This window comes from Falco rusticolus, chromosome 6, assembly GCF_015220075.1.
Source record: "Falco rusticolus isolate bFalRus1 chromosome 6, bFalRus1.pri, whole genome shotgun sequence".
Lineage (NCBI taxonomy): Eukaryota > Metazoa > Chordata > Aves > Falconiformes > Falconidae > Falco > Falco rusticolus.
This window is the reverse complement of record NC_051192.1, coordinates 7554113-7567005: the sequence shown is the minus strand read 5'-3', so window position 1 is coordinate 7567005 and position 12893 is coordinate 7554113.

Genomic DNA, 12893 nt, shown 5'->3' with positions numbered 1-12893 from the left:
ATTTCTATCAGTATGGAAAGGTCTTTTATTATTAGCGTAAGTATACTGTAGTCAAAGCTGCTTTTTGTCCCTCTTGACTCCGGGCCAATATCCATTGGAACCAAAGTGTGATATGTTCCTTTATGTGTGCTGCTTTGCGCCATGTTTAGCAGTAGTTTCCTGGAATAAAAGGAGCTCTTCCCAGCTGGGCAAAAGCATAGCTACTGGGAAGAATTGTTGATTTTTTGCATACTTTTTTTTTTGCATTAACGTTGAATTTTGCATACAGAGGTAACTCACCGAGATGAAAGGAACTAATTCAGTGTCTGTGCCTTCAGCCCCATGTTGCGATGGACTCCCAGGGGCTCTGTCAGTCTCAGCTGCAGCTCACTTACCCACGCACATCATTGTCCCCTGTGTCTCTGGAGCAGTGGGAAACTGGTATGGCTGGAGTGTGGTTTTTCGTTCCTGCTGCGGCTGGTTTTCCACTTGTGCAGTACTTTGAGCTGTATTGCTGTGAAGAGACCATGGCCATGGGTGCTGTTGACTACCCCCCATGCGCCAAGGTGGTGGAGGTCGGGCTCTGAGCCTCTGCCCCAGGCAGCGTCCGCTGGAACCACCGCAGCTCTGTGGGGTTCGTCACAAAGCATCCAACAGGTGCAAGCACTTGGTTGCATAGCTAGCACTTCTAGATGAGAATGTTTGGGCCCGCATTAAAAATGGCATCTCTTCTGCCCAAATCAGTAGTTTCTTTCCTAGCTCACGGGGCAGCCTGTTGTGACAGGCATCGATGCGGCAGAGGTACAACCAGAGATGCTAGTGACTCTTCCAAAATATCTTCTTACACTCCTAGAAAGAGGAAAAATACCACACCACTTCTATTGCTTGTTGATACACTCATTTTCACAACCTGCTGGCCTTATTCCTTTTAAATTTTTTCTCCCACTATCATGTCTACCATCATCTTGAAAGTCAGGTACTATGTTTGTGGTGGGGTTTGTAACTTCAGTATATAATGCTGGCACAGCTACCTGTACTGGAGCGTTTCTAACTCCTAGTGCAATACAGAATAATAGTTCATTGAACTAACTTCATGAGATCCACAAAAAAACATGGAAGTTCTGTGTTGCTTGCTTAGGGAGCATTTAAACATCCTAAACGGCTTTGCAAATTCTGGCATTGGACTCAGATTGTAAGCTGAACTCCAGAAGAAGTATTTTTGTTTGTACTCTTTTCAACTAAAAACCCACACCCCCACACCCCTCCAACTTTCACTGCTGTTGGCAGCTGTTGTACTTTTTAGCATGTGCTCCCATTGTGCAGAAAAAACAGGATTTGTGAAATTCTGCCATGTGATATGAGACATTAGGACATAAGCGAGTCACTTTGGTGGGGATGGAAGTGAAAGGGATTATACAACTTCAATTATGGCTCCTGCAGCAGCTGACCAGTACAATATTGATATTAAAACATACGCATGAGCTTCACAGGTTTATCCACTGTGTTCGGGTGCCTGCTGTCTCTGGTGTCTGGCCTGCTGTGAGGCAGCATCACGGCAGCATATTGCTTTGAGAGAAAAAAGTTCTTTGTTTAAGCTGGTATCAGGAAGTGGCTGAAGATGTATCCCACTTCCATCTGCTTCAAATTTTTTCAGATTGGATAGGCGCCTTTTCAAATGACAACAGATGTCCTAGCTGACCAAAGACTATTTAAAAAGATTAATTATGCCACATAACCAGGATTACATAAACTCACATAAAATCACACAGCTTTGTAAATCAGCCATCCCTTATCACACACACATGTGCTTCTTCATTAGATGACTTGTTCCATGAAACAGAGAGAAATAATTTATTTCATGGATTACCACATCACTGGTATATAACCTTTCTTTCTAATGTTTTTTGTGAAATCTATTCAACTTTTCCCTCATTCTATTCTGATTTTGGCTTGCTGGGGTATGAACTAAGCTATAGTTCAGATGCTGGATCTGTGTCTTAGCCTTCCATTTTCCTGGCTTTCAGAGGTTTATTTTGTGTTGTTACTATAGTGGTATCAGAAATACATAAGTATTAAATTAGGGCTTCACAAAATCTCCAGGAGTGCATGCTAGATGGATTTGAAATCATTCTGAGTTTCCCTCTTTATTGGTTTTTTATATCCCTCAACTTGGCTTCAATTCAAGGACACACTCAAGCAAGTGCTTAACTCTCAGAACGTGTTTAAATCCAACTTTTTTTTTCAGTGGAAACATAGGCTCACACTAAGTGCATTGCAGGCTAAGAAATTTCGCTGTTTTCCCATAGGGTTCCTCCCATATTTTAGCCATGTGCCAACCTCTTCCTTTAGGTTAAGGATCTCTGCACTTGTAGAGGAAATGCAGAAGATAAGTCTATGAGTAGACTGGATGAATTCAAACTTATTTTCCTGTCTTTACTCACAATGTTTGACTGGCTTTTATTCCTGTAAACGGAATAAATGCATCTAAAATGGAAACGACATGAATATTATTCCTCTGCCTTTAAAAATGAGATCACTATTTAAGTAGTCTTGATGGTGATACTTTCCCAAGGGATGCTGTCTTCCTGGGAGTAATTGATCATCGCTGAATCTCACAGGATTGTGCAGACAATTTCTGCATAATTTCAATTTATGCACATAAAATTTGCATGTGAGAGTTGAACGTGGGTTTCACATTCTCTTCATCACTGCTAACAGCTAATCTGGGAGAAAAAAAGGCTTAAAACCAGATATGGAATATTACATAGTTTCAATTCTTGCTGTCTCTGGAACCCTATCTTAAACTTAGTTTTAGGTCCTCAGTTAGCATTATCTATCCAAAGTAAGTTAAACAGGTTCAGAATTGAAAATTTCACTGTAATAAATCAGAAAGTTCTTTTTTTGCATTAACCACATTGTAACTACCAAAAAGAGAAAGACAGAAGTCACTTAAATCTTTCCTTTTGATGAGAGGTGGTAGAAAACAAAATATGTCTGTTTTCTGTTTTTACAAATAATCCGAAGTTCTGAATAATTTTTTTTATTTCTTTATTCACTTCCTATAGGACTTAGAAACCCTGAAAAAGTAGACCTTTCAGAGATTATTTTGCTGATAGATACTGTGTCTTTTTTCTTGGTCTGCCTGTTAAGTTGCTAAAGCTATGTATATGATTACCAGAATAGTTATTTCATAAAATGGTACCTGGAGGTAGAACTAGAGGTGAGATACCACTACTGAAAACAAACCCCATTGACAAAATAAAATGACTACATTTAAATGAAAGTATTGCTTATTATAGTATTATTAGTAATATTGTAAACACTAATTTTAACACCTGAAAAATGAGTTGGTAGAGCTGGCAATGAAATGTATCGCATTGACTGGAAATGGCTGTTCAAAAAAGGGAAAATGTGGGCAAACATACTTGTTTATTGACTTCTTCGAAGTGAAAGCCAGTAAGAGTAGAAGACATGAAAATTCCCCCAGAAACAGACCAAATTCTGCAATAATTTTCCTATTCTATCATTTGAATAGAGAGGGATGTCGCAGCCTCAGTGCTCTGGCAGAGACCATTCAGGTAGATAACGTCCACGCATACAGAAGAGGCAGGGTGGAGAAAGGACATGAATAAAGGCCTCTGGAGACCTTCTGAAAAGCTCGAAGGTTTTTGTATAAGAATACTAAATAGCTATATAGGAATAATTATTCTGATGTAGTTATTGTAGATCAACTGCCTTACACATTCTCTCTGTCTAGGACAACAGTGTAGAGATGGGGTGTCTCAGGGAGCTTTAACTATCAGAATCCAAATGAACCTCCCCTCCTCGCTCCTGACTAGTGTCTCCAAGACACTCCTACTCATTGCAGGGGGATGTTGGACTAGTTGACCTTTAAAGGTCCCTTCCAACCCAAACTATTCTATGATTATTAAAGGTGAACATCTAACTTCCAAGCATCTATGTTTATGGATGAAAAATCCTACTGTTTGGGTACTCTACTCACAGAAGAGGCTAAGCAGATGTGAATAATGAAGTGCTTCCCCATTTTGTGGAATTACTTGCATTCTGAGTACTTCGTAATTAATGACAAACATGATCTCACAGTGAACAATTTACCTCATCACATCACTGAGGACTGTCTCTAAAGGCATTGCTCTCTCCCATTGGCCGCAGAGTAAAAGGTGCAGTCAACAGGGTTGGTTTCTTGTATTTTTAAGTCCTGGGCGGCTGATTGAAAGATCAGTGAATGTTGTGTAAAAGTTTCCAAGTAATCAATCGTGTTTAGATCTGTAAACCTTCAAGCAGCATCTGTGGAGATAATAGCATGTGTGCATAGCTATAACATCAGTATATATCTCCACTGCAGCCACCCACAGCAGGTAATACTGGAAAAGGACCACGCTTGCTCCAAATACTCTGAGTGTAGAGCTGAAGCGTTGTGCAACAGATAAAAGCAATGTCAGGCTCAGATAGGGATGATGAGGTAACAAAGTTGTAGCTGATCAGAAGAACTAGCATAATATGGAATAGTGAAAGTGCCTGAGGACAGCTTTATCCATTTTTCCAGCTGATGAAGGACAGTATTATTCCCTGTACATGGTGTCTCAGCTACCCTCCAACCATTATGGAGGAAAAGGCACTGGTACTAATGAACCTCAGAAACTGCTGAGAGATATATTCCTTCAAGATTTAAAGGATGCATGGTGCTTGGCTGAAATTTTTCTTGCTTACTTTAGCCATGTTGCATCACATCCTGAATAAATGCAGCCAGAAGGGCGTCTGACAGCAAATACAGGGTCTGACTGCTACAAAAGGTTATTTGGAGAAGTATTGGCAGTCAAACATCCCTAAAGGCAACTCCTGAAAGATGTTTCTGTTTTCTGGAATGCAGAATGATCGATGATCTGGTCCAAAATGCAGTTCTTATACAGACCTAGAGGAGCCAAAAGGAGAAAGTAGGATCTTAAAGACAGAAAGCAATGTGGAAACAGATTGCATGAACACATTTTTCTTCCAAATAACCTTTATGTCCCACTGGCACTGAAAGGTATAGTTGCTCAGTGCTACAGAAAATGATAATGTGCTTTCTGAAATGTTTTCTCTGTTATATCATGTTCCAGAGAACCCGATGATGGCTTTTATTGTCAGAAACTGGAGAAAGAAATCTGGTCTCCTGGAAGTTACAGCAATTTTCTTTCACTTTTTTTCTTCCCTGACTTAACTGTTTTCTCTCATCTCTAATTAGTTTTTTAAATCATTATTTTAATATAGAAAAAAATCACAGTTTTCAAGTTTGATACCTTAGATTCCACAAAATACTGCAAATTAAGAGAAGCGTGACTGAAGGAGTCCTCCAGGGAGGGGTAGTAGCCCAAGGGACCTACACAAAAGGATTTATCACTGGGGCCACAGCCAGAAGGACAGTGACACTGGGAGCGACTCCTGCTCCACCTGAGGTGGCAAAGAAAAATGAGAGCAACTGGTGAAGCTTGTCTCAATCTGCCTAATCAGTTCGTCTACAAGCCTGCTGTCACCTGCAGGACGCGAGGAGAAAGCAAATGGCAGCCGGCCAAAATGCTGTCACAAGGAAGAGATAAAAAAGCAGGTGAACTGTGGTCCTTGGGTTTTAATGGGCTTTTCATCATTCAGTTGTCAATGTGTGCTTTGTTGCAAAGTTGGGGTTTTTTTTACTTTGAAAGTTATCTTTATCTAAAGTTTCAGACAAGCAAAGGAGATTTACTTATTTAGAAATAGGGAGGCTTAACAATTAGAGGCTTGGTCTTTTTGAATCCTGGTCCCTGAGATTTAACTAAAATTACAAGGGATGCCTGACTTCTGGGCTCCAAACTGGTATCAATGGGGTTGCTGTGCGTGAAGTCACTATTAAGCAGAAAGATTTTAGAAGGCTGATAAAAGGGGAAAATGCCGGGATCATGGCTGCATGACATTTTCACTGACCATTGAGTGTGCTGTGGGCAGCAGGAGAGGAGCCTGCCTCCCTCAGAGACAGCACTGGTGGCAGGCTGACTGGGGCAGGACATGGCAGTCAGCCATACAGCAGCCTGACACTGTTAGGAAAGGAGTTAGGGAAACAGTTGACCAAATGCCCCAAAACTGGAGCAGTCTTTTTCTATTTACATGAGAGGCAGGAAAAGGAAAACATCTTGGTCAAATTGCCTCTAGAGTACAAAGGCTAAGAAATTCCAATAATGGTTTCAGAAAGCTAAAATTGCCAAGCATCTACTGCCACAAAATGTTTTAAATATGATTACACTGCCAGAAATCTGTATAAAACCATTGATTATTAGTACACAGAAATCAGGGAAGTTTACTTTCAAAAGAGAGAGAGAGAGATACCCATTGCTTCCTTTTACGGCTTCTAATGAAAAATAACAGCATATCCTGAAGCAGGCTAAGTCCTTGTCGGACATGGAAAGGGCTAACTTTTGGCCCTCAATTGGAGAGGTATTTCCACTAGTTTGCATCAAATAATAATGCAGTTTTATCACGTAAATGGTAAGTACCCCGTGAAATTTTGTGATGTTCTGACACTTTTAAGGAAAATGCCTACTAATTTAGCATACTAACTTGTATGCTGCAAGATTACATGGATTGTTTAAAATGTCTCTATTTTCTACAAGTCAGTTTAGATGAGCTTGTTACTCATTTATTTGTTTATTTATTTTTACAATAACCCGGTTATTTATTGTTCATTACTATGCTATTTTTACCCTGGGATGAAGTCGCTTTACCGTAAGCATTTAAATACTCTTGGAAAATAATGTCTTTTGTAGTATAACTATTTTCAGAAACAGGTCAAACATTTCTCTATTTCTATCAGATACTTATTCAGAAACATTTTTTCCCTTTTTTTTTTTTTTTTTTTTTTTTTTTTTTTTTTTTTTTGTAATGACCCTTTCTGGGCAGGAAGGGGTAGGTAAAAACAATCCACATGAAAGGAGAGAATTTGCAAGTCTGATGTATTTCCTCCTTCAGAGGAAGAACCTGCCCAAATGAAAGACCAGGCTGGTCAGTGTGAGCCAGATGGTCTGGCTGAAGTTGTGGCTGCTTGTAAGGAGGTGCAGGCATGGGAGGCTTGGATTATTTTGCTGCTATTGTAAACTGATAGAATAGGTGCATTTGACAAATCCTTTCAGTAGGTGAAAGTAGGACTCCCAGGTTCCCAAACCAATCCATTTTCCTTATTTAATTCTGTAAGTCTATAGCCCTCTGCTGCCATAAACTTCCCTATGCGAAAAGAGTGTTCTGAGGACATTTAGAGTCTTTTACACCCCAGATTCATGCTCTCTTCTTTCTGTTGACCAATAAACCTCCTTTAGGTCATGCCAGAATGGAAACTGTAAGTATGGAAGAGACTCCAGCATGGCAATAGAGGTGACACAAGAACCTGATCAAGTAGGCATCCCTTCTATTAATGCAAGGACAGCATCTGACCATCAAAATCAGGTTTTGCTCACCAGAGTTTCATCTGTTCTGCACTTCTGTGGCATACATTCATTGGCAGGCAATGGTTATGAGTATATTTAATTTACCTGTATAGTCATGGCTGCTGAGTTCCCAGAGAAGCTATGTCAGGTGTGGACATGGAGCTTACCTCCTGACTGTGCAATAACCCACATCCTTAGGGATCGGTACCTTTCCTTAATTTGAAAAATTTATGGGAACAGGTGGTAAAAATATACCTGCAATGGCAAGTGGCCCTCCTGACAGGTTTGAACATGCTGCTCTAAAGGATGATTTTCTTGTCAGAATTATTTGTTTCAATTATCAAGAGACCACAAACCATGATGTTGGTACTATCTTCTGTGTGTTTTTTTCATGCTGAAAGATTTCACACAAATTCAAGACTCCATGACATGACAGTCAAACCTGAGGACTAAATTATGGAGAGTTTATAAGCAAATTAAAACCAAATTTCCTAATACAAACTGTTACACATATTTAGCAAGACACCATTTTCCAGTGTAAATCTATCTTAAACACCAATCTCTTTCAGGTCCACTTTTAGTAATAAACTGTTCTGGTCTACAAGTGCCTATATTCTAATGCTCATCTATTTAAATAGCTAATGATTTCTAAAAAAAAAAAAAAATCATTTGAATTCTAGCAGGATAGCGTATAGCTTTCTGTAGGGTTATAATACTTATCGTAAAATACGAATATTAAGATTAGGAGTTTTTTTCTACTAACCTCAAGATTCTCTGGTATATTTTCATTTTATTAATAAAACCCTAAATTGGTATTATTTTATGGTCTGAAATAGACTTATTTGAGAATATTTGATTAAATTTATGTAGAAGTCAAAGTATGGCCAATATGCTCTGTGCCAGCTGGTTGTTTACATTTAAAACTGGAGGTGGAAATAAATTTATTTAATATATTAGGGAAAACTGACAAATTTCAGTGTTGAGGATGAATAATGAAACCTTACCAATGGCACAATTCCTTTGGCATTTCCTGTAGCCTCTTCCAGGAAGAAATCAGTGAGTGCTACGGGCGAATCTGAATGCAGTAGCTGACCCACTGAAAATTCAAAAGGCTTATGGAGTTTAAGGATTACTGCAAAGTTCCTATGAATATTTCACCAACCAACCTGCCTGCCTGACAGATACTGCTGACACTGTTAGAAATTCATTTATTCAAAGAAATGCTGTCTCATTATGTGAGAAGCTTATCTAACAGACGAGCCCTTTTTTCAAACTGGAACTTTCATCCGTGATTTCGAACTAAGTGGAAATGCTCTGATGGTTGGAAGATGGTATGTTGTTTACTGGATTTCCCAGCATGAATTTACAGCAAGTAGGGTGTTGTATTCTTGAAAATAATTACAATAGATTTTAATATGGTTTTGTTTGATCAGCCAATGTCTTCACTGAAGTTGTGGATAATTATGGTTGGTTTGGAACATGGTCCAGGAAACATTTGGAATTTTTTAACTAGTAGTAAGCCATGCCTTTGCAAATCTCCCGCTGAACAAGTTCATTCTTCAGCTAACTGGATGCTGCAAGCTGGATGAGACAGTAGTTTCTTTTCCAGTCAGACTTTTGAGGTATATCCTATTTATGAGAAGTGTCTAGAAGAAAAAGAAAAAAAAAAGCAGCTCTCTAAAAGCCAACATGGGTAAGAGAAGAAGAGTTCTATAGGACTGGTCTAGTTTCCATCTGTGACATTGCCATACCTGTGGTTTTGTGAATCACAGATGTCATAGCTCTTCACTTTTGTAAGACTTTTGATGTTGTCTTGTCCAAAAATCTTGGCTGAACTTGGGAGGTATGGCCAAAGTGGGAAGGTGATTGGGTAGGTGCAGAACTGATGAAATAACTGCACCAAGGGCATAAGAAAGTGAGATAAAACACTGTTTTATTATCTATTTAATCCCACATTTCTTTTTTTTTTCTCCCCCCCCCCCTCCCCCCGCCCCCCTACGATTTGTATCATACCTGCTAAAAGAAATTTAGACTTGGATTTGGAAAGTCTTTAAAAAGAAGAAAAAAAAATACTTTATCACTGTCTTGTATCTAAAATATGGCTTATTTGAAACACATACAGCCAAAAGGCCTGCTATTTTTAAAGATAAGTGTTCCCATTGTGACTTACAATAGGTTTTGATCTAATTCAGACCTGACCTGGAACATGTTCTTGCCAGCTGAAGGGCTAAATTTGATCCTGTGTTTCAAGCTCACCTGTAGCGGTGGTTCTATATCTGCATTATCCCTGAAGAGGACAGATACTGGGACATGTACTAATAAATAACCCAAGAGAAAAAGAAGAATTTATAGGCAAAAGTCAACCTTAATGAAATGATGACAGTTCAGTTTGCAATTACAGTATGGTACAGTAGCCAAGTGATGGACAAAGCCCAAGCATTTAAAATGTGACAAAGCTTTATTAATAGCACCTTCTTTCAAAATAATTATGTTGTACATTTCTGCTAGTGACAAGCATCTGGGACCATAAGTGATAATTGAAAATACGGCTCCTTTATCAAAAAATTGTTTTCTGCTACATAAATTTGGAGAGCTGGAATGTCTTTTAGAAGAAAAGTTAAACTGGAAATTGGCTTTTCAGAAGTGAAGCCTCTTTTTGTTAGATAAGCCAGCCCACAGCTTTTCTACAAATACATGCAAATTTAAGCTACTAAAGATCTGGGATCTCTACCAATCTACTTATATTTCTTTGTATTTTCTTTATACACAGAATGCTGGTTCTAGAGGAAGGAAGTCCAAATAATTTTCAGCGTAACACCCATTGAAAGAGAACAAAAATCAGGACTTGTCTATACTAGAAGGTTGTAAAACTTTCTCTTCCCTGGGGTTTAAGTTGAATGACTGCTTCATATTGATGCCATTATACTGATCTTTATATTAGTTATTTGCTGTTCCACTTTGGAAAGGAAACACATTTTACCAATATACATATCTGGTTTTACAGGGACCATGCTGGGCTCTTTATTGATAAAATCAATTCAAGGAATAAAAGAACCTTAAAAATCAAACTTAGAATGTATTGAAAAAATGTTGATCTTAAAGCTTTGAAGAGTATCTAGCTCTTATACAGCTTGAAAAATTCAAAATGCATAAATTTTTCCACTAGAAAGAGCAGTTTAGAGCATATGTGTGTCTGTTGGAGGGAGTTTATCCAAAACAGGCAGGGTCAAAACCAGTCTTTTGACAGTAAATGCTACTGTCAAACAGAACTGCTATTCTTATAAATGTGTACTTGAGCAGTAAAACACTCATTTATGTAGCTAGGAGGTACTTTAAATTCATGTTCTAGTCAGCTGGATAGAAACAAGAATTAGTCCCACAAGAGTACGATGCTCTGTCAAGAACCTGAAGGACAATATGAAACTTAAAGTAATTAAAGCTTTACCTGAAAAAATTATTTTCAGCCAACACAATGTTTGGCATTGATCTAAGAGACTAATGGAAATATTTTAGGCTTATAGACCAAATGACATTTCTCATGCAGTGTATCTGATATTTGAGAGTAATACTAGACTTACCACGACTTGGAGCATGAAGGTCAGAAACATGTAACTCTCCCTCTGTCAGCAATGTTTTCAGGTCTATTTTTGGCTGTAGCCTTAGAAGAGACTCATTGTTTGCAGATGCTGAATTTTTCCATAAGATAAACACGTGAGGGTCCAGAGAGCTTGGGAATAAACCAGCTGGGGAGGAACAAACTCACCTGTTTTACTCCTCACCTCAGCAATGCAAAGACAAGAAGGTGATTATTCATTTGCTTAATTTAGACTGATTTAAGCCAGTAGAAAGAGTGAAACAAAAATAGGCAAGCATATTCAGAGAACTATAGGCATTTCTGAGTGTCTCCTTATTTTTTTGCTGTGAATTTTCTTTTTGTTAGAAATTTTTAGCTTATGCCAAATCAGGCAATTTATCTCCATTTGACAGCAGCTGTATGTTAAGCTTTATGGCTTCAATCATGTGGACATTTTTTTATGCCCTTGCCCTCTAAAATCCAGTATGAAAGCAATCCATCTTCTTTTTTTTTTGTTTTTGTTTTTGTTTGAGATTCAAAGATAATTTTCTTCATTTCACAGAGATTGTAGCAAAAAAACCCCACTAGCTTGCTGCATTTTTCTGTTGCTCCTGCGAAACTGTTTTGTCAGCAGTCACAGCTACCTCAGTCCTCTGCAGAAGTGCAGATGGGTATTCAATTTTCCTATTTCAGACTGCTTTTGGTTTTCTATCTGTAAAGCAGTGAGAGAGGATAGCCAAGAGGACTCGGTGAGAACAAGATGAGTAGCTAAAGGGGTTGTAAAAGGTAGGTAATATGAGTCAATAGTGTACTAAGATGTGGCTGCACTGGTTTTTGTGGTTCCTAGGCAACAATAAAGAAGCTGCCAAGACTGAGAGGCTGCAGGGGGAAAATAAGTTCTACTCATCCCATGTTCCAACCTTCTAAATTGTTCTTTCTCTCCCACATTCCTCAAGTATGTGACCTGCTTCACTCCCGTAGTCACCTTCTACCATTCCTCATTTCCTGTAAGTAGGGTATTCTTCTTCTCTAACGTTTCATAAATCAATTACTCAGACTGGTGTGCCCCCAGTAACTCTCCGAGGTGGGAAAAGATCTGGAAACCTGTCAGGTTAGAGCAGCTCCGAGGACACACTAAACTCTGCTGGTTTAGAGAAGTGTCTATCATACCCTTTTTGAATGCATACTAGAGTCAGACTTCTGTTTTCTGGGTAAAGTCAAGTCTTATTCAAGGTCTGTGTAGCAAGATGGAAGTTTAAATTTTGTAGCTTAAATCTTGTGACATTGCTGTACTGAGATCTGAGCCAGACAAGTACACAGCTGGGGTTTTTTTGCCAAATCTGGAAATAAGTTATTACAAATAAAGAAAGTGTTTAGATATATTGCTGAGGCTGCATCAGGGCATGGCATCTTAATCTGAATTATTGATGGAAATAAAGAAGAGGAAAATTTCATAAGTCTTTCATATACCCTTCAACATTGTCCCTAAGGGTGTTTCATTCTTGCCCAATCTAATATGTGACCATCATAAACTTATTGTTTAATTATTAAATTATTAAGCCTTAATGGAAGTTTCTCACCTTACGTCAGTTTATCTTTGTAAGAGATTATAAAGTGGCTGTATGGGCTTTTGCATTAGCTTATTTGATTTTATGAACACTAAGCCATCCAAAAGGCTTCACTGGTAATGGCAATGGCAATAGGAGCGACGACTTGACAATGATGCACATAGTTCCTCTTGATTTCAGCAGGATTTACCTCCTGAAATACCTTAGTATATTTGGATTTAAACTCCTCTATTTTCATTAGTCTTCATTTCATTTAAAAAGAGCTCAGGAAGGTGTTTTCAAAAGCTACATAGCTAAAAGCTGATTTGGAAATCTAACTCTTGA